Source organism: Phyllostomus discolor, chromosome 3 (genome assembly GCF_004126475.2).
Source record: "Phyllostomus discolor isolate MPI-MPIP mPhyDis1 chromosome 3, mPhyDis1.pri.v3, whole genome shotgun sequence".
Classification (NCBI taxonomy): domain Eukaryota; kingdom Metazoa; phylum Chordata; class Mammalia; order Chiroptera; family Phyllostomidae; genus Phyllostomus; species Phyllostomus discolor.
This window is the reverse complement of record NC_040905.2, coordinates 71,835,131-71,861,664: the sequence shown is the minus strand read 5'-3', so window position 1 is coordinate 71,861,664 and position 26,534 is coordinate 71,835,131. Positions and strand designations below refer to the sequence as shown.

Below are 26,534 nucleotides of genomic sequence, written 5' to 3'. Positions count from 1 at the left end.
TGCATTAAAGAAAGATTGCTTTCGATTTTTATGGCTAACATTTAAGCCTAGGTTATAGTTACACTCTCAAAAAGTTCTGTCGTTGTAATTATCTGTCTAAGCAAAAGTTTCTTCTAGGTGTCTATAGATGGCTGTGTTCTTCCTGCAACTGCCCTCTTAACTTCTGGTTTGGGAATTAAGATTTTGATAGAAACCTTATCTCACCTTCCTATGCCGCTTGCTTCATTAGAGCTGATGAAGTAAGAGTCACAGCAACTGTAGAATGCTGAAATGTGACAGACAACCTGGTACACATCTTTCAGGAGACAAGCTGAAGAGTTTGATTGACAGATTGTCCTGTAATTTTGTGAAGCAAAGAGAATTTTTTTATCAACCAGTGAGACAGATGGGCTCATATTTGATAAGCTTAGCTTAGTTCTGCTTGTATTTGGTGACTTTTTATCCTTTTTATAGTTGGTAAAGCAAGCAGATAGTTTGTCCTATATGAGTTACGAGGCAACTAGTATGTAAAACAAGATAGTTGATGTTCTTATTGGAAGGAAGTTTAAAGGTTTAGAAAGGAAAAAAGTACTGTACACTGAGGACTTCAGCAAAATGTTGTGCTAAAATAATAGGTCTTACAAAAGAACCTTATGGTATCGTACTTAATAAGGTATTCTGAGGACAGGTTTGGTTAATACAGCACCCATAAGGAATGAGGGGCACACGTGAAAACTAAAGTTGTCAGATTTATCAACATTTTCAAATCACTGGGTAGAGAGTTATTGGGGAAAAGATAGGTCTGTAACCTCACAGATTATTGCTTGATTGTGAAGGGCAAAAGCTGCCTTTACAATGGCAAAATCCAGCAGGCCTTACCTTAATCAAGTGGTCATGCATCACCATCAACAATGGAGAAAATGGACATTATGTGCCTTCAGATGTAATCCTGTGGATATCACAGCATTTCCTATAGTCAAATTGCCAAACAATGCTTAATCTGAATATCATTGCAAAACAGTAATCAGCCAAGTTGAAATTATGGGAGATCCTATAAGACAATTGATGAGGACTCTTAAAATATGTCAGTGTTATAAAAGGCAAGAGCATAAGTTAAATGTGACAATGAAATGCAGTGCATAATCATTAGACTGAGAAGAATGTATTAAGAATATAATTGGGACAAGCAGAAATTGTATAAGAGAAAAACATATCAAAGTTAAATTTCTTGGGTGTGATAATGATATTGTGATTTAAGAGGAATGTGTCCTAGCTCTTAAGAGATATTTTGAAGTATTTATAGATAAAATGTTAGATATTTGAAACTTAATTTCAAATGATTCTGCAAAAAAATAAAAAAAGTTGAGAGTGCAGAACAGCTAATGTGGTAAAATGTTAACAATTAATCTATGTGAAAAGTTTATGGGTATCCTCTTTCCTTTCAGCATGTTTGAAATTTTTCAAAATTAAAAGTTAAAAACAAACAGATGAGCATCAGATCCCTAACCATATAGAATATTAAAAATTAAGGGGTATAGGATTAGGGGAGATATCCCAAGAATTCTCTGTCAGTGGTTTTCCCTGTTTAATACATTGGAATTGGGAGCAGGAAAAAAAATGAAGGTAAAAATAAGTATTTTAATAATCCAAGCCACATGGTACATAAAAAACTCTTAGAGAACGTGGGATATCTTAAAGTTAAGGCTGTTTTTTGCTTATTCATAATAAATTAATGGATAATTAACTTGCATTTAATATTAAAAGGAATGACTATGACTTCCCAAAAGTACAGAGTGTGGTCTGTGATACTAGGCTTGGTATTGGCAATGCTAAATTGCAGCCACTATCGTGGACTGTCGGAACGGAAGAGTCTCGTGTCTAGGGCAGTAGTAGAGCCCAGCTCTTTTATGTTTAACACATGCTTAACACACTGCAAAGTGGACACTGAGGAAGCTTCAATGTGAGATTGACTTACATTTAAGTAATACAAAGGAGCGAGACATCAAAGTAATGAGAAACCAAGTGCCAGTCAAAAACTCCCTTTGAAGGAAAAAATTAGTAGCTAAGACATTCATTCTTCAAATGACAGTTTCTCTTAATGTTTATATGCAATAATTAATGTTTAATCATTTATTTAGTTGTGCTATTTTGACTTCAATAAAAGTTTCCTTTGCTTCCATAAAAGCCCATAATATGTACAGTGTTACATGACTGACTCCAAGGCTCTGATTGGTTCAGTGTGGTTGATTTTGAGCCTGGAGCATCTGACTCAGCTGTCCTTTTATTTCAGTATGTCTCCTACATACCTCCCACAGAGAATTTGTTAGGAGGTTTAAATAATATCATGTATATGGAAAGGCTAGAGAAATTAAAGAGTTTATTCCATACATAATTCAGGTATTTTTAAATTGACTGTTTACTTAAGGCACATGGAGACAAATCAGATGTAGTTCCTACCCTCAGGGCAGGTTGTTGAATGAGATATAATATGTCTATAAATCACTGTCATCCTACACCTCACTGTGGTACTCGCCACAAAACAGTGGTTTGAAGAGAACAGGGTTAGAAGTCACATAAATAGAAAACTCTAGCATCTGCCAGGTACTGTGTAACCTTGACAAAGTGACTGAGTCCTGGTTTTTGAGTGATAGTGAGAACCCCCTGATTTGCTTATGAGTCATGAGGAGTGATAATGTCATAACATAGCACCATGACTGACACATAGGAAGCACTTCAGTGGTAATAATAATGATATTGCTGTAACCTATTTTTATTTAGTTCAGCATTCTATATTTTCTTCAAAACCAATAGCACCACTTGGTGGCAGCCGTCAGAATTACATATTCTGATGTAGAGGGTCAACTCGACCTGTTGTGTCCTTGGAGACTTCCATGAGGTATTAATCTGTAATCTTTGGATGCATTTAGTTATCTTTTTTGTATTATATTTGGTTTGTTTCCAGTTTTGGCTATTATGAACAGTGCTGCTGGTGTGAATATTCTTTACACACGTGTCTCAAGCGCACGTACAACAGTTTCTTAAGAGCATACAGCTAGGAGTGGAACCGGTGAATTACAGGACTGTGCATGTTCCACTGCCCAGGGAAGCGCCAGGCTGCTTTCCAAAGTGGTTGACTAAGTTTGCACTCAGAACTGCAGTGGATGCGAGTCCCTTTGTTGCATGTTCTCACAGAGTTTGTGAGACCACCTTTTTAATTACTGCTCAAACTAGTGAGGTTTAAAAAGAAATCTATAGTTTTAATTTGCATTTCCTGGATTAAATAGCATGCTTTTCAATTTATTTAGGCCTTTTTTATTTCTTACAAAAGATCTCATAATTTTCATTTATGAAAGAGCTAGTATATTTTGTTAATTGTTCCTAAACATGGTATTTCTATTACAAATGGGTTTTTTTTTAAAAGTTTTCTGACTCTTGCTAGTATGTAGAAATACAGCAAACTTTTTAATGTTAATTTTTGAATCAGACAACTTTGAAATTCTCTCATTAATTTAGCTGTAGATTTTGGGGGTTTTCTACACTGACAGTTTCATTTGTAACTGATAACAGTTTTGTTTCTTATACGTTGCATAACTTTTTGCTTTAGGCCATTTTATTAGGTTCTTACACTTTTAGAATTTCTGTATTTTTCTGTTGTGAATGTTTTACTGTTCTGTCATGACCTTTTTCTCTGTTGCTGCTTTTGACTTCAGGTGTCTTTTGTTTGATGCTAATATAGCACACTGGCTTTCTTTTAAATAGGTTAATGTTAGCTGCAGAGTTTAATCTGCTTGCATTTATGGGACTTCTAATATATTGGATCTTTTTGACCAAGTTGTTTTTTATTTATTTCATTCTCCTAACCTTCCCTCTCCCCCACCCCTATTTCCTCCTACCTTCTTTTGCATTCACTAGCATTTGTTTTTTTCTCTGTTAGGAAGGTATATGCTTTGTGTTGGTTCTTTTAATGGTTATGTTCACCATTTTAATATGCATACTTAACGAAGTATAAAAGTAATTAATATGTACTTTCTGTCAAACTTACCTTTCCCTTTTCCCATGAGAAATTATTATTTTGTAAAATTGATGTTTATATAGATTTACCAGTATTTTTGATTTTCTAACCCCTGATACAACTTTTCTGAATTTACATCTCCTCCTCTTGTTGGGGAAATTTTAGATAGTTTTGGGTGTTGGAGGAATGACAGACTATTTAGAAGTCTTCTAGATCTTCGGTTGATGCCATAAACCATATGGCTTGAGTCTTTTAAGACTTTTGAAGCTTAAAAAACAAGTCATTGCAACTCAAAAGCCTTGGTTTATTAAACTCAAGAAAGGATTGATTATTTTCCTAGGAGTCCTTTTCTAAGGTAGTGAGGTATTCCTACCACCTAGACTAGGGGATGAGTCCTGGCATACCAGGACCTGCCGGAAGGGAGAAACCCCTGTGATGTCCCTTTGCAGTGAGAACATACAGAAAGCAACCCCAGAGTCATTTTAGAGGTCATGAATTAAATCAGTCACCAATAAATATGGGGATGTGTAAATATTTTGTGCCAGGGAAGTGATAAATTAATTCAGATTTGAAGATTCTTGTTGCTTTGGTAATAAGAGGTTTAACAGCCTATGCTTAATTACTACAATTGTCATTGTGTGCTTTTCTCTGTCTTGATAGTGACTGTCTCTGAATTAGAAAAAAAATTTAAGGCAACAGAGCTGTATTGCCATATTCCATAAGGAGTTTTCGTCTGTCCTTCAATAATGGCCTTTAGAAACTATCTGAGACACCTAAAGTTCTGATTTCAAATAACTGCTTAAAAATGACCCCTCTATTGTATAGAATAATTCTCTTTATTGGATCATTCATTTTCTTTATTTGCAGAACTGGGACTGAAAATATAACTCGTTTCATATTCTTGACTTTCCCACAGTAATAAACATTGTATGACACTTCTTAACATTTGAAAGTAAATGAAGGAAATAGATGGGGTAGTATGAGATTAATCATGGACATTTTTAAGTAAGATGGTTTGGTGGGGAGATAAAATGGAACTTTTCTTGACCTATCTGATGTTGGGTTATACAATGTTTAAAGTTTGGCCTAGCTCTAACAGTTCCGAGAAAGAGGTCGGAGATGCTGGTGTAGTAAAGAATAGTTCTGATTGTTGCCACCTGATCCCTACTCATTTGCTTTTCTTTTAAGTTGTTTGTTTTGTTCTTGATGTTTTTATTCTACAAATACTTTTAATACATGATGACAGAAGTAGAAAATTATCTGTCAAGTAAACTTGATGCACACATTTAAAATCACAAACTGTGTTTCTCAATTCATCATTGGTAAGCACCATATATGAGACTATATGAAAGTATATGGAAATTTGAGTCCTATTTTACAATTAAAAAACTTGTGGAGCTCTGATGATTAAACAACAGTTTTGTCTAATGACATTGTTTCTTGGTTCTGGCAGGTTTGAATTGAAAATACATAATTCTAAAACAATGTTTTTAAAATGTTACTGTGCTTCTCTGTTGCATTTACATTTTTAAATATAGACAAGTTTGCAAAATTATCAGTCTGTAAGTAAATTACTTGAATATTAAACATGTTTATTTTCAATATATATGGAGATTCAGAATCATGAGCTCCATTTTACTAGTTTCTCCAGGTGAAATAGGCCAACTAAAAGATTTCTTTTAGTTTCATTCTTATTATGATTTAATTTAGTTTGAGAATTTCAATAGATTATATGTGTTAAAGAACTTCCTGATAAGAAAAATTATGCAAAATCTATTACACATAGTGTATGCACAATATTTATGAAATAGTTTAAAATATAATACATTGTCAGTCCAGAATTACTAGGTACAATTTTTTTTTGCCTACAGCAGTTGACTATCAGATGATTAGAAATGTTGGAATGCTTGCTACATCTTTGAAAGAAAAAATCTGCAAAAGTCCATATCTACCCTTGGCAAATTGCCAGATCCATGTATTATGGCATTTTAATATAATTTTATTTTTATATATGATTTGAAAATATTTTGGCTGTGGGAACTTGCTTTCTCCAGTTGACAAATGATTAAATGAGTGTAAGAAATAATTTTAGTGTATTTACTTTGATCTATGAGTGTACATAAATATAAGCCCAAATAATTTAATGTTTATTGTATTATTTTAGGTTCATATGGGATCAGCTCATTAAACACCTTTTAAGAATCACCTTCCCCCAAATAGTCATGGGGATGTAAAGTACAATATAGGGAATATAGCCAATGATATTGTAATTAACTATGAATGGTGCCAGACGGGTACTGGACTTACTGTGGAACACTTTAAATTGTATGATTGTCTAAACACTATGCTATTACACCTGAAACTAATGCAAAATAATATTGTATTTTAAAAATTATAAAAAAGAAATAAGACTAATTTGTCAGAGAAAAAATGAAAAACAACACATTAACTCAATGAACGGGCTAGATTGTTCTAATCAATAAACCCTACAATATCTCCAATTTATTAACAGTAAAAAAGAATTCTTAGTAAAAAATGGATTTTCAAAGAGACCTAAAATCTTTAAAAAAAGAAGAAGAATCAGCTTCCCTAAAAACATGTACACTCACTGTTAAAGGCATGAGAGTGTAACTGCATGTGCTAGACTACATTAATCTAATGAAGTAGACTCTTCCCTCCTTTGTTTGAGAAATGGTGCAAATTAGCAAAACCTTTATTTAGCTTTTTATTCTTTTAAATTTGATCTAAGTGTGTCGGAAATGCCAGAGAATTATAGAACCAAAGAAAGGTTTCCAGGGCTACCATATGTCCTTAGTTCTGCTATCGTCTTAGAAACATTGGTTGCTAGTCAATTTTTTAATAGCTGCACATGAAGAGATGTTGTAACATCTCTCTATAATTTTTCCATTATCAAATTTTTTTCATTAGCTCAGGTGTTTTAAAAATCAATATCTTTTTATTAGCTTCCTGGGACACAAATTAAAGAATGAAGAGTGTGAGTTGTGTTTTTCCTGCTAAAATAGAGTCTTCTCCCAAATTCACATGAAGACAAATTGCAGAAGTTCCCACAGGTAGGATGAGTGTCCATCTAAGAAAGCAGCCATACTTTTTACTTTTTTTCCCATGAAAGAATACAAGGTAACAGGTACGAAGACCAGTAGAAATACCTTCATTTCAGTTCAAGGACTCAGTGAAGGTTTATTGTTTGTGACTTTGTTAGAGTGTTCTGGGCTTCAAATATACTTAAATATTCACATACATAAATGAAAATGGAGGTATTTTAGTTGCTGATGTTGGTAAAGACAAAGGCAGACGAGGAGAACAGAAGACTATTTCATTGTGACTGATGTCTGTTTTAAAAAGTGTGGGCACCAAGGACTGCCTGGGGTTAGACTTCTGATTCTTTATAAAATACTGCAGCATTGAGTAAATATAGCGATAGCCTGGGTTGTTTTATTTTTTCACTATTGTTCAAATACAGTTGTTTCCATTTTCCTGCCGCCACTTTCCCCCACTCCACCCATCCCCACCTCCCACCCTCAATCCTTCCCCGCTTTGGCTTTGTCCATGGGTCCTTTATACATGTTCTTTGACGACCCCTTTCCCTTCTTTTCCCTGTTATCCCCTTCCTTCCTCCCCTCTGGTCACTGTCAGTTTGTTCTTTATTTCAATGTCTCCGGTTATATTTTGCTTGCTTCTTTGTTTGGTTGATCAGATTCCACTTATAGGTGGGATCATATGGTATTTGTCTTTTACCACCTGGCTTACTTCACTTAGCATAATGCTCTCCAGTTCCATCCATGTGTTGAGAAGGGTAGGAAGCTCCTTCTTTCTTTCTGCTGTGTAGTATTCCATTGTGTAAATGTACCCTAGTTTTTTGATCCATTCATCTACTGATGGGCACTTAGGTTGCTTCCAACTATATATTTTTAATGTATATGTGAACACTGTTCTTTTGGTAAAATGCATTAGTAGTCCATATTCATTTATTGAAGAATATATTTTGTATCTTCATAATTCTATCTCATGGTACCTGTAATGTCATAAAATTTTTCTTAAAATTCATTATGTAAGGACTTTTTACAATTTAAAAGAAATCTTGTCAAATTCCTCATCTTATTTTCTTGTGTTTTTTTTGTTTCAAATTAGTTTTTAAATACAATGGTTAATATTATTTGTTAGTATTACTAATGTAGGCTCTGAGGGTAAAAACGGTTAACAAATTGATTTTGATTTATAAACAGACAGCATTTTTGGACAGGTGCTCTTGTGATGCCAGTAAACTGCTGTTTTGAGTTGATTTAAAGAAATAATAAGCATCTGGAAATTCAAGCCCAACTGATATACCATTTATTGCATCGTTTTGTGTCTGTACAATGTAGCTCATTTTTTTTTAGATTTTATTTATTTATTTTTAGAGAGCAGGGACAGAGGGAGAAAGAGAGGGAGAGAAACATCGATGTGTGGGTTGCCTGTCACACACCCCCTACGGGGGAACCTGGCCCACAACCCAGGCATGTGCCCTGATTGGGATCGAACTCATGACCCTTTGGTTCACAGGCCGGTACTTATCCATTGAGCTACACCAGCTAGGGCCAATGTAGCTCATTTTTTAAACAAGTTAATTTGTTTATTTTTAGAGAGAAGGGAAGCGAGGGAGAAAGAAAGGGAGAGAAGTATCAGCATGTGGTTGCCTCTCACGTGCCCCGTCCTGGGGACCTAGTCTGCAATCCAGGTATGTTCCCTGTCTGGGAATCGAACCAGCGACCCTTTGGTCTGCAAGCCAGGATTCAGTCCACTGAGCTACACCAGCCAGGGCACAATTTAGCTCATTAAAAACCTTTTAAGAATCTCCTTTTGCTGGAAGTAGAGTGGGAAAAGTTCCCAAAACAGTCTTTGAAGAATAACTGTTTGCAAAAAAGATTATAGGGGGAAGCAAAGTAGTGAATCTAAAATAATTATAATTAGTGTAGCCTTTTATACTTTCTAAAATGCCAGTACAAAAATGATAAGACTAGAGGAAGAGAATATTTTAAATGTAGACAAATTAATGCCAACTAAAGTGGGTTAGAATGTGTTTGTATTTTTATATTTGTACATGCTTATTTTCTTACTCATCCTGCTACCTCTGGAAACATGGGCTTTTATATGTCAAAGAATTAAAGATAAATATAATAGCCGCACCTGTAAAGGAACTGACATTCTAGTAGGAGAAACAAACTTTTACACAAATAATTAAAGTGCATGAAGTAAAAATGTAAAGTTATGTTAGAGGTACACCTAAGGGCAGGTGATCAACTCGTCATGGGATGGGCGTGGTGGAGTCAGAAATGCTTTCTAGAGGTGTGATGCCTGGACCCTAAGTGCTTTATAGAGGTGTGATGTCTTGAAGGATGAGGGAGATTTTCCTGTATGGACCCTGCTGGAATGCTTGTTTGCAGGCCTGAAAGCATCAAACCACATGGAGTCTGACATTGCTGCAATGTCTGATTTGAGGGCGAAGAAATAGAAAGTGATTATGGAGAAGCAAACAAAGTTCACGTAGGTCATGTAATTACTTGGATGTGATCTTGAGGTATTTGGAAAGACCTTCAGAGATTTCTCATTGCCTTCAGATTAATTCAAGATGTAACCTGATCAGATCTGTTTTTAGAAATGCAGTTCATATAGGCATGTGGAAAGAGAAAAGTGACTAGAAAGAGAAAAGACCAGTGACCTTTTATCATTGAAAAAAAATATTGATTGGTCCCTACAACAGCCTGACCAAGCTTTGAGATACTGGGGTTACAAAGCAAAGAAAACCTTGCCAGGCCCTGCTCACAGAATAGAAAGCACAAACATTTCAACAAACCAGAATATAGTATGGAAAGGTCTGTAGTTATAGAAGCTGTCTAGACAAAAGGAAATGGGAGAAACTACTAGATCTGTGTGTGTTAGAGGTGGTAGGTCATGGGAGGGGATGCAAGAGTGGTTTGTATGAAGAAAGGAACATTCAACCTAAGACCTGAAGTTGGGTGGAATTTTGTCAAGTAGATAAGCCATTTTGCCAGGTAAAGAAGCCGTTCTGGGCAGACAGAATTCAGCCATAAGAGGAAACACTGCATGTGGAGGGATAGAGATAGTTCCTTGTTATTAGAGCAGAAAGGACAGGAAATGAAAGGTAGACAGGAGCCAACCTGAAGAAAACTTTGAGTAAAGGAGTGACATCATCACAAATCCGTGTTAGGACAAATAGAAGTTCCAGATTGGAGTTCAGGCAGATGGCTGAAGGGAGCCTATTGGGTGGCCCAGGCAGGAGATGTTGATGCCTAGATTATGGCCAGGATAGGGAGAAAGTATTAGGGGAAATAAGTTAAAAAATTTGATTAGGAGATGGAATTAATGAGTCTTGGCATTTGGTTTGATGTATGTAGTGAAAAGAGGGATGGCTCCAGTTTCTTGTGTATGTAATTGGGTGGTTGGTTATAGTCACTGAATAAGGTATGTCATCTTTAATTTTGTAGGGTACCCTTGAGTGTATAGCTACGTGGCTATCAAATCTAGAGGGTAGAATTGGGAGAGAAATCTGAGTCAGGTTGAGGGAGATGTCAATATATGGTGGCTCTTAAAACCTTGGGTATGGGCACGCCCACTCAGAATTGAGTATACGGGCCCAAACGTTACCTCAACAAACACAATTAGCTAGGGGTGGGCACAGGAAGCTGACACCCCAGAGAAAATGAAAAAGAAGAATCAGAAAAAAGTTTCTGTTACTTGAAACCAAAGGAAGAGAAAATTTCAAGGAGTATCAGATATCTCAGATAGTTATGAAATTGAAGACTAAGGAAAGACATTTGGATTTAGCATTTAGGATCATGCTGACTTCGTGAAAGCCGTTTTAGCAAAGAATTGCATGGGGGAAACCTAGATTATAGTGGATTGAGGAGTTTTGTTTCCTTAAGATGAATGAGACTTGAACAGGTTTAGGAGGCGAAGGAGGTAGGGGAACGAGAGATGTGAGCTGAGGGGGAAATTTGTGGAGTGAGGTCTAAGAGGAATTCAAGGAGCTTGGCTTGGAATAAGGGAATGTCAAGAGGAATTAACCTTGAGGAGAGATAGATACCCTTTTGCTCTGAGAACAGAGGGTAGATGCTGATTAAACATTTGTAGGGTTTGTGGAGTAAAAGAAGTTAAAAAAAAGTGCATGCTTGATGGCCTCTAATTGTTCTTTGAAGCCAAATGAGTTCTGAGATAAAAGCCTGAGGCAAGGAAGGAATGGGCAGGGCTCTTAAGACAGGAGCTAAAATTTGGAAGAGCTGCTGTGGGAAGTGGCAGAGGGAGCTGACCAGCAGAATGCAGAATTGCTGAGTGGTTTTGAGAGCTTGGAAACCATAAATTTGTAGTGGCACCAGTCTACATAATTGTTGTATTTCCCCCAGCAGAACTCAGCAGCCCAGTTATGAAAACTCAGAAATTATTGATTGAAACTGAATCTGCAGATGCTGTGAAGCTAGGATGGAATAAGACAGCTATCAAGTTCCATTAATTCAAATTTGTAGATGACAGAATAGACTCAGTAGTTCTGTTGATTTTAAAATTAGCAAATGCCATATCACAGGTGCTAAATAGACATAATTTGTTCCTTACTTAGTGTTTCCTGTTTCTATTCAGGAATGTGCTCAGTTACTTAAACACTGTATAGTCACTGCAACCCCCTCCCACCCCCAACACATACATACATGTACTAAGTATGATGTGATTTTAATTCTCTGAGTGCCTAGTTTATGCCTGGAAGCTTCCTTATTTCAGATAGATTATTTCACCTGAGTGTTAAAGATTTCTAAGTTGGTCATATAAGAATACAAGTTTATTCCTTAGTGAATGATGCCACTTGAAGGAGGATAAATGCTCATTCCCAATAAACTAGTAAATCTGATGTAGTTCTTACCTCAGAGATTAGCTCTTATGTGGCCCTCACCATAAAACTTGCCCCCAGGTCTTTTCTTCTTCTAAGTTGGTCAGCTGGTCTCCTCTGCCTCACTGTTCTTGTAGCTTGTTTTTCATACCTTGTCTGTGTAGTAGTTATGACAGAATTTCATGCCTTTTTCCATATAATTTTGAGTTCTGTGAATGCAGGGACTGAGTCTTACTTATCTTTGCATTTCCAGTGTCTTCCTGTCACCTAGCACAAATTAGACACTAAGGCATCAGTAAGAAAATAACAAATGTATGAATGACTCATTATTTCCTCTTTGTAAAAGCCATGGGTGAGAGAGGGGAAGATGTAACACCTTGTGGCTAGTTATTACTTCTCTTTGCCCCCTTTCACCACTGCAGTATCATCTGGTTTACCTTTGATCAGTTTAAGGGGAGCTGTTTGCTTTTGTCTTTGGTATTACACCCAGGAATTCTAGGTATTGCAAGAATAGAAAGGCATAAAATCCACCTAGAATTCAAAAGCCCACAAAAATCTTTCACCAAAATTACTGATAGGCAAAAATTGAGAGTTTTACATTTTCTCTTTTATTCTTTATGCTTAAGTTCTGTGGATATTGCATATTTAGAGTACAGCCAATGAAAAATCAGCCAGACATATCTGGGAGAAAGAGAAAAGGGGAAGTAAGAGTTTTCTAATAAATGTCAGTAATTTGGATGTTTGTAGTCTGATCCATATTCTCTTTGCTTGACCTTGCTTTACTTTTGCTCCTAAGACTCTTTCCCCTAATTAGCTAGAGTCTGTTTTTAAAATAACTTTGGACACATTACTGAATAATATATTGTCTTGCCAATAGTCTTGTTGTCTTTTTGATTTAGGGTCTTTAAGTTAACTTTGCATTATAAACATCTTACTCCTAAGAATGTTTCTGGGTAGTGACAAAAAATAGGCACAAAGATTCTAGAAAAATTAGACAAAGTAATATAAAATTCAATTATTAAACAGTTATAGTTTTAATAGTTGTGGGGTTTTATCTTAGATGTGTACCCAGATTATCAATACGTTAGGCATAGTGTACTTCTGGCAGCTCATTCAGTTTTCATGGGGCCTAAACTTAAATGTGATATTTTTCTTTTCTACATAATTTGAAGTGTCACTTTGTTCAACGATAAAGTATGAAATAAATGTATAAGTGGTCAAGTTAGATTTTAATATGGAAGAGGGGCTCTACTGAGATAGCTGACCAGAAATTGTGGCTATCAAACTGATTTTGTGACTCTCACTAGAAATAGATAATTCACAATTATAGTGCATTTTTTGAAGCAGATAATTGTTAGGCAGTGATAAGCTCTGGAATAATTAAATACTCTCATCAGTGTGCAGTTATCATTTATGGCAGCTTTTTCAAAAGTGGCATGCCACTTTACTCTCATGCATAAGATTACCAGCAGGTGATCATGCCAATTTTTAAAAACATAAGAGGTTATGGTTGACATTCCAGATTTTGTGAATGTGGGTGGTAGGGAGATAAGGAGTGACATCAAGACAGGGAGGCAAAGAGCGGGGAAGCGGTTTTGCCAAGTAACACAAAGGAAAGAACAGCGGCTGATCTACATATCCTCCCCACCACACAAACAGCCTTGGGTGCTGCAGCCACGCGCTGTATATCATGCACAGATCCACCAATTTCCATAGCGTTAGACTGAAATGAAGTATACTTATAAGAGTCTACACTGAATGTAATTACCTTCCTTTAAAAATAACAGATATTGCCAAGATTTTTCCATATTTCATGATTAACCTTATGATTTTTATCATAGAGAAGGTGTATTTAGTTCATAGAGAATTCCAGTTAATGGCAACTTTTTTTTTTTTTATAGTACTGCAGGTTAATGTAGAATTTCTGTTAACTCTAGTTTTTAATTTTTATTATCTTTTGTTTAAAAGATTGGATGATGTTATCTGACCGTCCAAATGTATTTCTTGGAATTTAATGTTACCTATTCTTTATATATAAATGTACTTTTAAGTTATAGTTTTAAAGTAACTAGGAAGTTGAAAGTGATTTCAAAATAACATCAACACTTCTGGATTCATTAACTTTCCTTTTTTGCTATGTTAAGAAAAAGTATAATGAACAAAACAATTTTTCAGACTAGCTTAGAAACATTAGGTTTAGATCACATTCCTAATAATAACCACTCAGAGAAACTTGTGGGATTTCCAAGCCCTCTACGTTTTTGGTAGGTTGGGCTCTATTTACAATGCAAGTTAATTATCATTATAAACTGTTCTTCTTCCGAGGGATAAATTTTATGTATTTTTGGTGTGACCAAAGACTACATTGTTTGTTTGCATGGACTGGCTATAGTAGTTCTTATAGCTACTTCTTTGACCATAGTCGTTCATAATGTTTGACTGGGCAAGAAAAGCTAGTTCTTATGGTCACAACCCACTTTGGGACAAGAAATACTGTTGTTTAAACTTGATTACAGCGTACCAAGAAACATGTTACTGAAGCTTGCTATCACTGCAACTTAGTGGTTTGGGATCTGATATTTGAATCCTTAATTTTTTCACATCAACAAGCTTAAAATGTTCTAGCCCCTTTCCTTTTTTTATGAAAATGAATGAATGAGACTTACTTAGAGTAAATGCATGAAGAAATATTAATCAGTAGTAACTTGAATTATTTCTAGAGATACACTCATAAACAGTTAAAAATGGTCTTCCCATTTCTAAATACAATATGAGGGGTTTAACCTATCTGCAGCATTTTTCTTTCATGTATAGACAGCGCACATGTATGTACATACATATTTTGAGATTAAGTAAAATGTATTCTTCAAAAACAATCCTACCTTTTTTCCTTCCCCTGTTTTGAAATAGCAACCATTATTGCTTTACTGATGATTGAAATACCCCTTATCTTTGCCATGCCTACAAAGAACTGTGTTGGGGCTCTGGCACTGGGTGGTGTGAGAGGGAGAGGAGGATCTTTTAGAACTCCTTTGCCTCCACCCTGCTGCCTCCTAAATTACTCCCCTGAAAAATTCCTTTTTCTGGGAGATCGGAGATGTTCAACTTCTTCCAGAGATTAGAATCATTGATTAGACAAGAAATAACTGTCTTATCCTGAACTCCATAAACCTCAAATCCAAAATTGAGAAGTAAAATAATCCTGGATGTAAATGTCACTTTTTAAAATAAAGATCTTATCCCCCTTTCCCATCTCTGGTTTTCTCAAAATTAAATGTATATGTAGCCTAAGTTCCCTGTGGTTTACTTGGAAAGACATTTTTAGGAGTGTAAAGAATTGTGAAGTAGAATAGTAAGAAAGTCTGGATTTTTTTCACTTCATTAGTGGAAGACTGAATCTCTTACAAACATGGTTTGAAGTTAGCCAAGGAAGGCTCTCTTCTCACCCGGATCCAGATGCTTGCATAATTCTTACTTTTTTGAATGCTAGGGTAAAATTATGAAGAACAAAAACAGCACATTGTAAGTGTTCTGACTCCCACCTTCACTCCAACTCGTCATTAAAATCATCTCCTTTGAGATTCCTGTCACGGGGTAGTTTGTGGGATCTCAGCCCCCTTCAGAACTACCACTAGCTTTCTCCCTTCAAACCTATGCTAACTGAACAGAGAGCATGTAAAAACCAAGGGACCAATTATTATAAACACACTGGTAAAATGATTTCCATAGGCATCTCTCCTCCCATCTGATTGATACTCCCAAGTTCCTTCTCTAATGAAACCCCGAAGCTGCCACTAAATATGGAGTATATTAGATAGGTGGTTGTTAATGTTTTTAAGTCTGTAAATTTCTGGTCATAAAGCATTTATTTGGACTGTAAGAGTAACAGTAATACTTTCTATCTAAACACTGATAAAAATATTTAGATGATGTGATTATTAGATATAAATTTACTAAAACCTTACTAAATTGATAGCCATTTTTTGTCAATAAGAAAGAGAAAGAAAAGGAAATACAGAGCAGGTTAATGTGTAGCAGAGTGGAGGGCAAAGGATTACATCCGAAGATTTCTACAGAAATCCTCAAGAAATCCTGCCAACCCATGGGTGACTTCAGGACCCAGGAGCATTTTGGAATTAGGATTGGAGATTAATGAATACATCAGTTTGGTACACAATTTACAAATTTGTAGGATTTTCAAATCTACTTCACAGAGACTAACACGGTGTTAGTCCCCTATGGTGCCTCCATAGATACAATTATGCTTTGCTTTCCTTCACTGTGCTGTGCCAGGAGCTACTTGGAAAGAGAACTCTGTTGATACTCCAGAAAGAGTGACTACAGTTCAGTTATGTGGTTTGAGGGGAAAAAATAGGTGCATTTTTATTTGCCATTTTCTAAAATTATATCTATCTGCTATTTTAAAACTTATGAGTAGGCATAAAAATACACCCTAGTTTAAGAAAACCTATGTATTAAATTATAACCTTAAAAATGAGACAAAGTGGAGATTTTTTTATTATAAACTGATTTCTTAGACCCAAAAGGAACTCACTCTATGACTCCCTGATGCATTTTCTATATTTATTACCACATATATGTTTATGTGTTTTCTTCTAACTCAAATTATGAGATGAAATTCAAAGGCTTTTTTTCTCTATTTTTCCCCCTTCTATCTAACTTCCTTTAGTGGACTATTATGGTCATATAACAGATACTAGAGAGGTTGCCATTGGACTTAAGAGTTGCTATTTATTGGGTTTTTATTTTCCCATTTTTGGACTAAAATGAAGCTAAATCTTTGGGCTTTGCTAAATAATCTTCAAAACAGCTAACAGTGACAACCACCATTCAGACCCATTTTACTGGCAGTGATTAAATTTGTAATATTAGAACACTAGAAGTGATTTAAAAGTATAGTTTTCGAGGTATAGTGAGGCATTAATAGGGTGGTCAGTATTACTGAGCACCTACTATGTGTTGGACTTCTGCTAACTTTTATACAGATGACAACTCATTCTATTACCATTTTAACTGATGAGAAAAAGGGAAGAAAAGTTTAAATACATTCAAGTTTTTCAACTAGTAAGAGTAGACAGAATTCAAGCTGAAATGTTTGATTTCAAAGCTTAACATTTTTTCACTCTTTAATTCTGTCTTCTTTCCCTCTTCATTTTCTTTTCCTTCTACACACAGAACACAGTTGTTCCCTTTTCCTCACCCCTTCATTTCTTCCTCTCTTCCAAAAAGTCTCTGCATGCTGTGGATTCCTGACACCGTGGTTAGTACTGGGAATTTGGTGTTGACCTCAGGCATAAACTTTATTCTCTAGAATGGGCTGTTGATTTGTACGCTGAATAAATGAGCGAATGAATGAATGGAGAAAATAAAATAGAAACTTTAGATTTTTCTCATAATTTTGAAGAGCTTATTATTGCTATTAGTAAGTAAGACTAATTTGACAGCTAAAATTCAAACACATAAACTATTAAGGAATATTTATGTGTAGTGTGCTAAAACCTCAGTGGTAGCTGCTTACCGCAGGCGTAGTACTAGGTGGTGACCCCTGAATGAAAAAGCCAAATGTAATGTAAAAAATTTTAGACATGGACAGAAAGAGGATAGTTTAGAGTTAAAGTTTATTTTGAAATTTCATAATTTCAGGAGAAGTTTAATGCTTACATTAAAAATTTCATAATTTTAAAGTTTTTCTCCAACTCTTTATTATAGTGCTTTTAAAATTCTAATCATAGTGTTTGTACAGTTTCTCCAATATTTGCCTCCATGTTCCTCAAGAATCCTAAGAATGGTCATGTAAATGACTAGGTTGCTGCCAAATATGCTTCTGATGGATGTTTACCGCAATTTATATAACCATTTCCCTTTCCCTCTTTAAAAGAAAATTTATGAAAATTATTTCTAATTTTTTCTGCCACTTAATACTGCAGGCAAGCTCTTTATGCATATAACATTTCTTTTGGTTTCATGTTTATGTGCTGAGTTTGGGGAAAACTGATTAGTGCAGGATATCCAAATGGAAATGTTCTATTCACATATGGAATTACAGAGCATGGGAGAGGTTTGGAAAAGTAGACTTAAGTAGTTGTGGTGGTGGTCACAGAGGCTGCCTTGGAGGATCAGATAACTCTTTGTAGGTTAAGACCATCATTATTAAAAAAAATTAAATGAAATATTTTTAAAAAGGAGGTAATAATGAAACAAAGATATTTTGTAGATTACTGTTTACTTAAATGAAACACTACTGAAATGTGAAATTTTAAACTTTCCAATCAAATCAATTAGAAAATGTAAGTCCCTCTGAAGTAATTCTTAAAGAGAAAAATTATTTATATAATTTTTGGATATTTATTATAGACACAACCACAACATATATATGTATATGGAAAAAAGTTTAATTAGGGGTGTCCATTGTTTGGGTTTTAACATTAATTACAGTCAACAAATTTCAGTCTATTTTGATCATTGTTACATTTATATAAGAGATCATTTTAATTTTTTTAAAGATTTTATTTATCTGTTTTTAGACAGAGGGGAAGGGTGGGAGAAAGAGAGGGAGAGAAACATCAATATGTGGTTTCCTCCTGCATGCCCCACACTGGGGACCTGGCCCACAACCCAGACATGTGCCCTGACTGGGAATCGAACCGGTGACCCTTTGGTTCATAGTCTGGTGCTCAAGCCACTGAGCCACACCAGCCAGGGCAGAGATAATTTTAATTTTTAAGAGCTGTGTGTGAATTGAAAAGGACTACCATCATTCAAAGTTAATATAAAATATGTTTTTTAAAAAACACATGACATGGACAAAGATAATGGGGTGGAGGATTAAATGTGGGAGGTGGGGGGTGGGCAGAGCAGCGGAGAGTAACGGGGAAAAAGTGGGGACAACTATAGTTGAACAATATACAAAAATCACCTGATAATACTAGTATCTAATAGAATACTAGTTTGAATATGATTGTATGTGTAAATTTGTGTGCTATTTACTCTAAAATGATTTAATGGGAAAAAAAATCCCTAAAATTCAGCCTGGACACTTACTGAGATAATTTTAGAAATTATAAGAGAAGACTGGAAGTTATATTGGAACCATAATTACTATAGCTATATAATAATTAGCATTTCTAATTATAACAAATAATATAATAATTATTTCTTTTCACCGACCAGTGTTCTAAATTCCCTCTGTAATAAGGATTTATATTTTGATGAAAATGTGGTCTCTTGCTGCTCTGAGAATATAAGAGAATTCACAGTGGTGATTAGCTCGTATGGAGTATAGCCTCTCCCTCTACTTTTTTTCTAATGGAATGCTTTATTAAGATTTTCCTTCAAAGGTATGGGTTCTCATTATTAAAACCAATAATGCCCATGTAAGTTGTCTTTCCTCAGAAGCATCTGCCTCACTATAATTTTAAATAATTTATAGTCATCCTATTAATGAGGACCCTGGGGGTCTCTTCATTTGTGATTTTGGTACCTGAATTCTTGGGCTGCTTGCACATCTTTCACAAATTACTCTTACAGCAAAATGTTATTACCAAACAGTCATGGGTTTATTTATAATGGAATTCAGAACCTTCCAATGGTGAATAGTCAAGGAAACACATTTATTATTTAAGATTCATTAGATGCTCAAGGAACCTTTTAAGGTAACCAGGGAGTAATAATTTAACTGGTGTCAGAAATAACTTGAACCAAGAAGTTTGTGTCAGAATAGACATAAAACAGAAGGAGTTCTAAACCTGCAAAATTGTTCCTATTCCTGTTTGAAATATGTTATTTATTTCAGTAGCAGAGTCAAGAATTGCATAGAGATTTATGTTGATAGTATGTCTTGTGAGTTTTGCTGTTTTTCTAAATTCTGAAGGTTTAGAAAGACTTAAAAAATCTGGAGTAAAAAAATATTACTTATTCTTTCATTTGTCAGAAATAAACTCTAAATGAGAAATATATTAAAAATGAAGACTAGAACTTTAAAGTCCATCTTCTAGGTTAGGTCTCGACCATATGGGGCTATTAATTGAACTTATAAGAGCTATCCTAATAAAGCACACCTGGTTAATGAGGTTGTAGCCACCTTTGAGTGTATATATCTTACTATTATGTAGTTTGAACACAATTTTCCCAGCTAACATAAATGCAATAGGACATTAAAGCAGACTTTGTCTAACACTTTTGCCCAGGAAATTGATAAATGTGCCCGTAAGGTAGCAATAGAAAAGAATTCATTTGAGAAATTTTCACTAACAGTCTTTCCATGGGAACTTGTTCTGTGTTTCTACATTTTACTCCCTGGAGTAAAATCTTGAACATGCAGCCATTCTTCTTCTTTCCGCATGTAAAGTGAATACACATATTTTATCAGCCCTCGACTCCCCATCCATAGACCTCATAATTGTATCGACACATAATCATTGAATTGTCGTTTTAAGGGCATCTCCCCCAAATTATGTGACTATATCTAGATATTTATGAATGCCTTTTGTCTTTTCCATTCCTATCCTCAGCTTCTTGTTTGCTAAAACGTGTGATCCTCTGCTAATTTTAAGGGGTTTTGAGTCTTAGGTTAGAATGGCAAGTTCATGTTTTTCTTCCTCTCAATTTTTCCTGTTCTAAGTGTCAGTTCCGACTTCACAACCATTTTTAGTGTTTTTATTCTCACCTCTAATAAAAGTATATTTTATAACTCAATTATGTTTATTATTATGTACACATTTATGTAAATATATGTGACAAAGTTGGGAAGAGACATGAAAAATAAAAGTAGTTTAAGTATAGTATTCTTCCTTTAAAATAACTTTATCATGTTAAAATATTATTATTTTTATAAATGAAATTATTGAAAAATATAATTATTTACATAGACTTATCAGAACTTGTATCAATTCCTATATTGCCTGGTAATTTTTATTGGATTAAGTATATATAATTAAAAGATATAGTTTATTTAGAAAAATGAGTATGAAACATTCTTTTAAAAACCTATTCACAATAGTAATTTAACATAATGTTAAATTTTAGAAAAGGTCTTAGAATACTAGCCAATATTACTTTATTTTGAAAAATCTTTGTTATAGTCAGATTTTAGAATAGATTTTAGCAATCTATCATAGTAATGAATTAGTGCTTTAAGGAATGCTATTTGATATGTTCTCAGGAGTTATGTAACTACCATGACATATTTTTACTCAGTAATTTTTGTCTCAGTAGAGACATATTTAAATAACTAATGTTATTCAAAACTGTTCATGAGATCTTTTGACTCCTTTTCACTGTATAGAAAATATTAAGGTTAAAATTGCAAAGTGATTGAAGCTAAATGGGAGCCTACTTTGATTATAAAGGAAAATGATATTCAGTTAGACAATTTCATACCTGTGAGACTTTTCAACAGATAGTAGTAGGTTGTCTATTTTAAGAGCATAAATCAGACTGCAAATGGATTCCTTAAAACTATGTGTATGCAACCCTGCTTCAAGATGCATCCCCTTAATTTACAATACTGTCATCCTGTGACTGACAACTAGTGAGTACATTGCATTGATTTCATAATTCCTGACAGCCTATACAACCACAGAACAAATTGGCAAAATCCTACTTCCTGAAAAGATTGTGTTACAAGAGCCATTCTTTTGGTTTTCTCTTTTTTAACTCATGTGCTCCATCAGGATGCAATATAGGTAGATTGATTGCTTACAGTTGAAAGAAAATACTTAAAATTCAGATTTTCTGCTAACAATAATCGACTTGAGTGCATTTTTAAGTCAATCTATTTGATACAATTCTCTAAGAATGCAATTCTCTATAGCAATTGGTATCACATCTACTTAAAAATCACATCAACCAGAAAATTCCTTTTAAATAGCTAGATGAGGAAATGAATTCTTACATACTATGAACACAAATGTAATAATTGAATTTGGTTGAGCTTGTTTTTATATTGTAGATATTTAAATATCCAGATGTTCCTGCTGAAATTATACATATTATTAAAAATTTTATTTTCCTTACAGATAGCATTATCTGCAGATATATACATTGGTAGCTGTACTTTAGTGTTGCATGATCTATATCTTATTAAAATTTTAATTTACTTTAAAAAATTGTGCTGTGGATCTTCACATAATATTTAACTGTGCTTTGTAGACTCTTGTGGATTTTGTTATTTTAATCAGCTGTCATGACAAGCCATCAAAAGTGTTAAAGGAAAGTTTTTGGGTGGTGGTTTTTATCATTGAGTTTCTGTGTGCCACAGGGCAAGTTATAATAAGGTGATAAATTATTGTTGGCATATTAACCCTTTCACTTTTCATCTATTTCTTAGCCTTTCTTACTGTAATAACATTTTTAGCATTGAAGCTGAGCTTTAGTCACTGAAGCTAAGTGACTAAAAAATCCCCAGTCGCACAACTGATTGTTAATATTAGAAGAAACAATACCAAAAATGAAGAACATAAAACATTGGCCCCGTCACAGATGAAAATCCAGTGAAAATGCAAAGAATTATGACTAGATGATGATTAGATTTTCTGGTCAATGGAGAGTTATGGAGAAATTCTTAATAATAAGTAGAGAAAGCAGAAAAATAATATTGTTTTATGAAAACTCACAACTCGTTAAAAAAACTCCTGATAGGTTTATTATTCAAACATTTTTCAATATTTGGATGAATTTATACATAGGATGCTTAAAAGTCAACTTTTAATCCATGCTGATTTTTTACTAGATTGGTTTCCTTAAGAGAAATTGACATTAGGGAAGATGCTTCATAAAAAATGCTAAAAACTGTGATCTCAAAAAAAAAACCCCTGATCTCTACTCCATATCATATTACATATAGTTTTTTAAAAGCAGAATTTTCATAATATATTTAGCAAAGATTTTTCTTATTGGAAGTAATGGCCTGCTACATAATATCTTTCTTCCTAGATTTTTATGTTTCTAAACACCTCTTTCCTCATCATCACCTTAACACGAAGGGAACAAGTGTGCATCAGTAACCTTTGAAACCCCAAGTTCTGCTACTTATGCTGACTGTGCATTTACTTATTTAATATGAGGGAGTAGAGGGAGCATTGATGGCACCTTTGAAAAGGAGATCAATGTGTAGCCCCTCTGTGCCTGCCCAGCTCTTTCCACCTTGTTTTCCTTCAAATTGTGTTTTGGAGAGGACAGTGACAGCAGTCTGGTATTAGCAGTTGTTGTGGTTGAGTGTCAGAACTTCTCACTGTGGCCTCACCATGGCCCCAGTTTGTACTGCAGTGAGTGTGATAGTCAGTTGGAAAGCGAGTTCTCCAAAGACATAAATGTCTGAATCTTAGCAGTTTATAATTACTTTCTTAGATAAAAATGTTTTTTAAATTTCACATGTATATCTTTTTCCTTATTCCCATTGCCACAAGCCAAACAACAACAAAGCATAATACAGAGAAGCAAAGACAAGATTAAAATTGTATCGATTTGAGGATTTTAGATACCCAAGGGATTCTGGTGATTTTAAATGGATCTGTGTGATGTTGGTAATACTCTCTTCAGTGACCATTTAAATGTTTTTTTCTGAGTTTTTGACTTGCAATGACATTTTTAAATTGTGTCTTCTAGTGATCTAAAAAGTGAATCAAACCTAGTTATCTAAAATGTTGTGCCTTAATAGTATTAAAGTCAATAAGCTTTTTCATCTGACCTATCTTTTAGGAAATAGGCCTTTATCTGACCCATGCTATATATTTGCTCTAAGAATTAATGATGCATATACATATATAGAAACAAACTACAACTATGGTAAAAATATAAACTGACAGTTTCTCCTAGACTTTTAGCTGTTTAGAATGTTAATTTTTAATCCAAAGTAGAAATAGTCTGATTTTAATTGGACGAAACTTTCAGGTATATTACTTTGGTAGGCAGATTTTAAAAATGCTTAGTGTTAAACAACAAAAAAAAAGCTGATTCTTAAATAAGAAGAAAGAGAAGTAAGTGAACCTTATAGTAGTTTTACCTATAAAGCCTCCAAAATAGTCTATAAGAAAATGTGTCTCTGGGCTGATATCTCATATGCCAGGTTCTAGCCTAGGGCCCAATTTTTTTTTTCTACCTGATTTTTTAAACCGATCAAATTAGAGGCTAAATTATGCTTTCTATTTTAGTTAAGCCATGTGCTATTAGCAGGGTACAGTAGGACTATCTCTGGTTTACAGCTGACCAGAAAATACTGCTCCTCTCATAACTGCACATGATTGCTCGAGAACATTCTCAAAAGGTCCATTTCATCAGAGTAATCTAAAATTAAGGAGTTGAGAAATAGGATTTTTACACTTGTGGGCTTTCAGAATTTTTGTTGGCTTTTTGGACCCTTTGGTCTATGAGAATATACAGGTATTGTGTTTTACTTGGTTACATTTCTCAGGAAAATAGGACATTTATGGACTAAGCAATGGTTTTCTAGTTCCTTTTTAGGTTTGGATATTATTTGAATGATAATACTATTAAAAAGGATTCTCTCTTTCCCATACACAAACCATAAAATAGTTCTGATCACACAGAGAAAATTACATGCAAATATCAACCAAAATATTAACATAGACAACCAAAGCTATCACCATCAAGCAAAACTATCTGCCATTGTCAAGACATTTCCCAGCATGTCATTACCTTGCCCCCTTCCCAAAGACTCCTATAGTGACTCATAGATGTAAATCTCACTTAGGAAGTTCTTATTTCAGTCTAGCTTAAACTCTAACTGTTTAAATCTTACTCAATTTGTTCTGTTTTGATCCAGACTTATTTTTATTGATTTTTCTGGATTTTTTATGAAACTTTCAGTTTGTTCAAATTTATGTTTATGTATAAATTTATCTTATTGTCTTTCTGGATAGTACAAGCAGAAAGGTTCTAATGTTTAAGATTCCTTTTCATGTTGCATTACATTTATTTAGATATATATGTCTGTAATTTTAAAAGTATTTATTCCCTTTTTAATAAAATGCAAGATTTTATAGCTTTTAGTACATTGATAACAAGGAGCAATGTTATTACCCGGGTTTCCAACCTACAGCCCTTTTCCTTGGGTAATTAGTTAGATAATTTCAGGGATGGTTTAATTTTGACATGGAGTTTTATGCTTAGGATATTGCTATAGTTGTTTTTTTCCTTTCTCAAAAAAGGAATATTTGATTGCAGTTAAATTGTGAAGTTCTAAAGCTATGTTAGCTAAATTTTTTACTATGTCAGCAAGCAAAATATTGTTTGCACTTCTTTGCTTTTTAAATGCTGCTCAGGGAGCTGCGTAAGTTATAATTGATGCACAGAAGAGATTTCGAATTTTATATGCCTATAAATTGGCACTGCTACGTAGACTAGAAAGATGAGATTGGAGAAGTTATTTTCCCGTGAGAATGATACAAATTACTGTCAAACTGTTTATGCTTGCTGTAAAAATATTTTCAATATACAGGTATTTGCTTACTAGCTGTGTAGCACTCTTATTAAAGTAGAATAACATTTTGAGCCAAAGTGAAATGTTTTCAGTACCATTGCATTTTAACGGACCAATTTAGTTATTCCAGGCTTAAGTACCTGTAATTATGTTCATTCTTTAAAGCTCACATAAATTTGCTTAAGATTGAGTTTAAAATTTTTAAGATATCTTAGAGTTTATCTGGTCTAGCATTATGATTTTACCTATGGAGAGGAGTTAAGGAATATGCCAAGGTCAAAGATTTAGAAATGTTCATGATTGAGACTAAAATTAAGTTTTCCTATCATTTTGGTCCTTTTCTGACATCTAATATCTAATAAAATTGTCATGCTTAATATGTATTTTTATTTCAGGAATATAAATACCCTTCTTTCAATCAGCTTAACTTATAGATGAGCTGAAATTTGCAGTGTTTAAGATGAATTTGTAGGACTTATATGATGAAGCTTGTCAAAACTTTAAAACCATCGACTAAAGTAAGCATAAGCAAAAATCCAATATTTATCTTACTTTGTCAAGACAGTTTAGTAATGTCAACATCAGAAGTGTTGAGTGACTCTTTACTACGAATAAATTGGCTGTCACTGACTCAGACTTAGTGCATGCTTTAATATAGTTATAGACAGAATACCAGTTGGTAGGTGCTCTGTTACTGGGGCTCAGGAAAGAAACTCACAGACTGTGGTACCCAGGAATTTCAGTTCTTTATTTTGCATTTTCTCCTAATAATAATGTAATGTGTTCTGTGTAAGAAGGTTCTGATTTTGACTGGCCATTTCAGAGTGTAGGTTCTTGATTTTGCCTCTCTTTTATCCAATAACAGAGCCCAAGATATCCCGTGTTTTACAAGTGCTTTTTTTTATTGGCATATAAAGGAGACACAGGAGTAGGGGTCATCAGGTAACAGTTGGAGGTGTTCTGAAATAGAATAAAACCAGAGTTTGCTTTCACTCTTAGACTGCTGTTTTTTTCTTTCATTCTGTAAAGTAAGCTCTAAGGAAAAGACTTGGTGGTATGTCCTTATGACAAGTTGAATAATACAAAACACAAGAATATAATTTATTTACATTGAAGGTATCAAATGGAAATGTAAACATACATTTTAAATGTTCGGTAGCTGAACATTTTTCAGTGCCCGCAGCAATGCT

At 34.3% G+C, this 26,534-nt stretch overlaps 1 protein-coding gene and 1 long non-coding RNA gene across 4 annotated transcripts in view; both read left to right on the top strand.

The window, feature by feature from the left end:
• FBXL17 (F-box and leucine rich repeat protein 17) overlaps positions 1-26,534 on the top strand; it is a 476,470-nt gene that overhangs the window by 205,098 nt on the left and 244,838 nt on the right. The gene's annotated exons all lie outside the window — the stretch shown is intronic.
• LOC118499501 lies at positions 1,406-17,441 on the top strand. Its single transcript, XR_004901994.1, has 3 exons — positions 1,406-1,868; positions 10,236-10,241; positions 17,430-17,441. It is a non-coding gene; the product is annotated as an uncharacterized LOC118499501 (long non-coding RNA).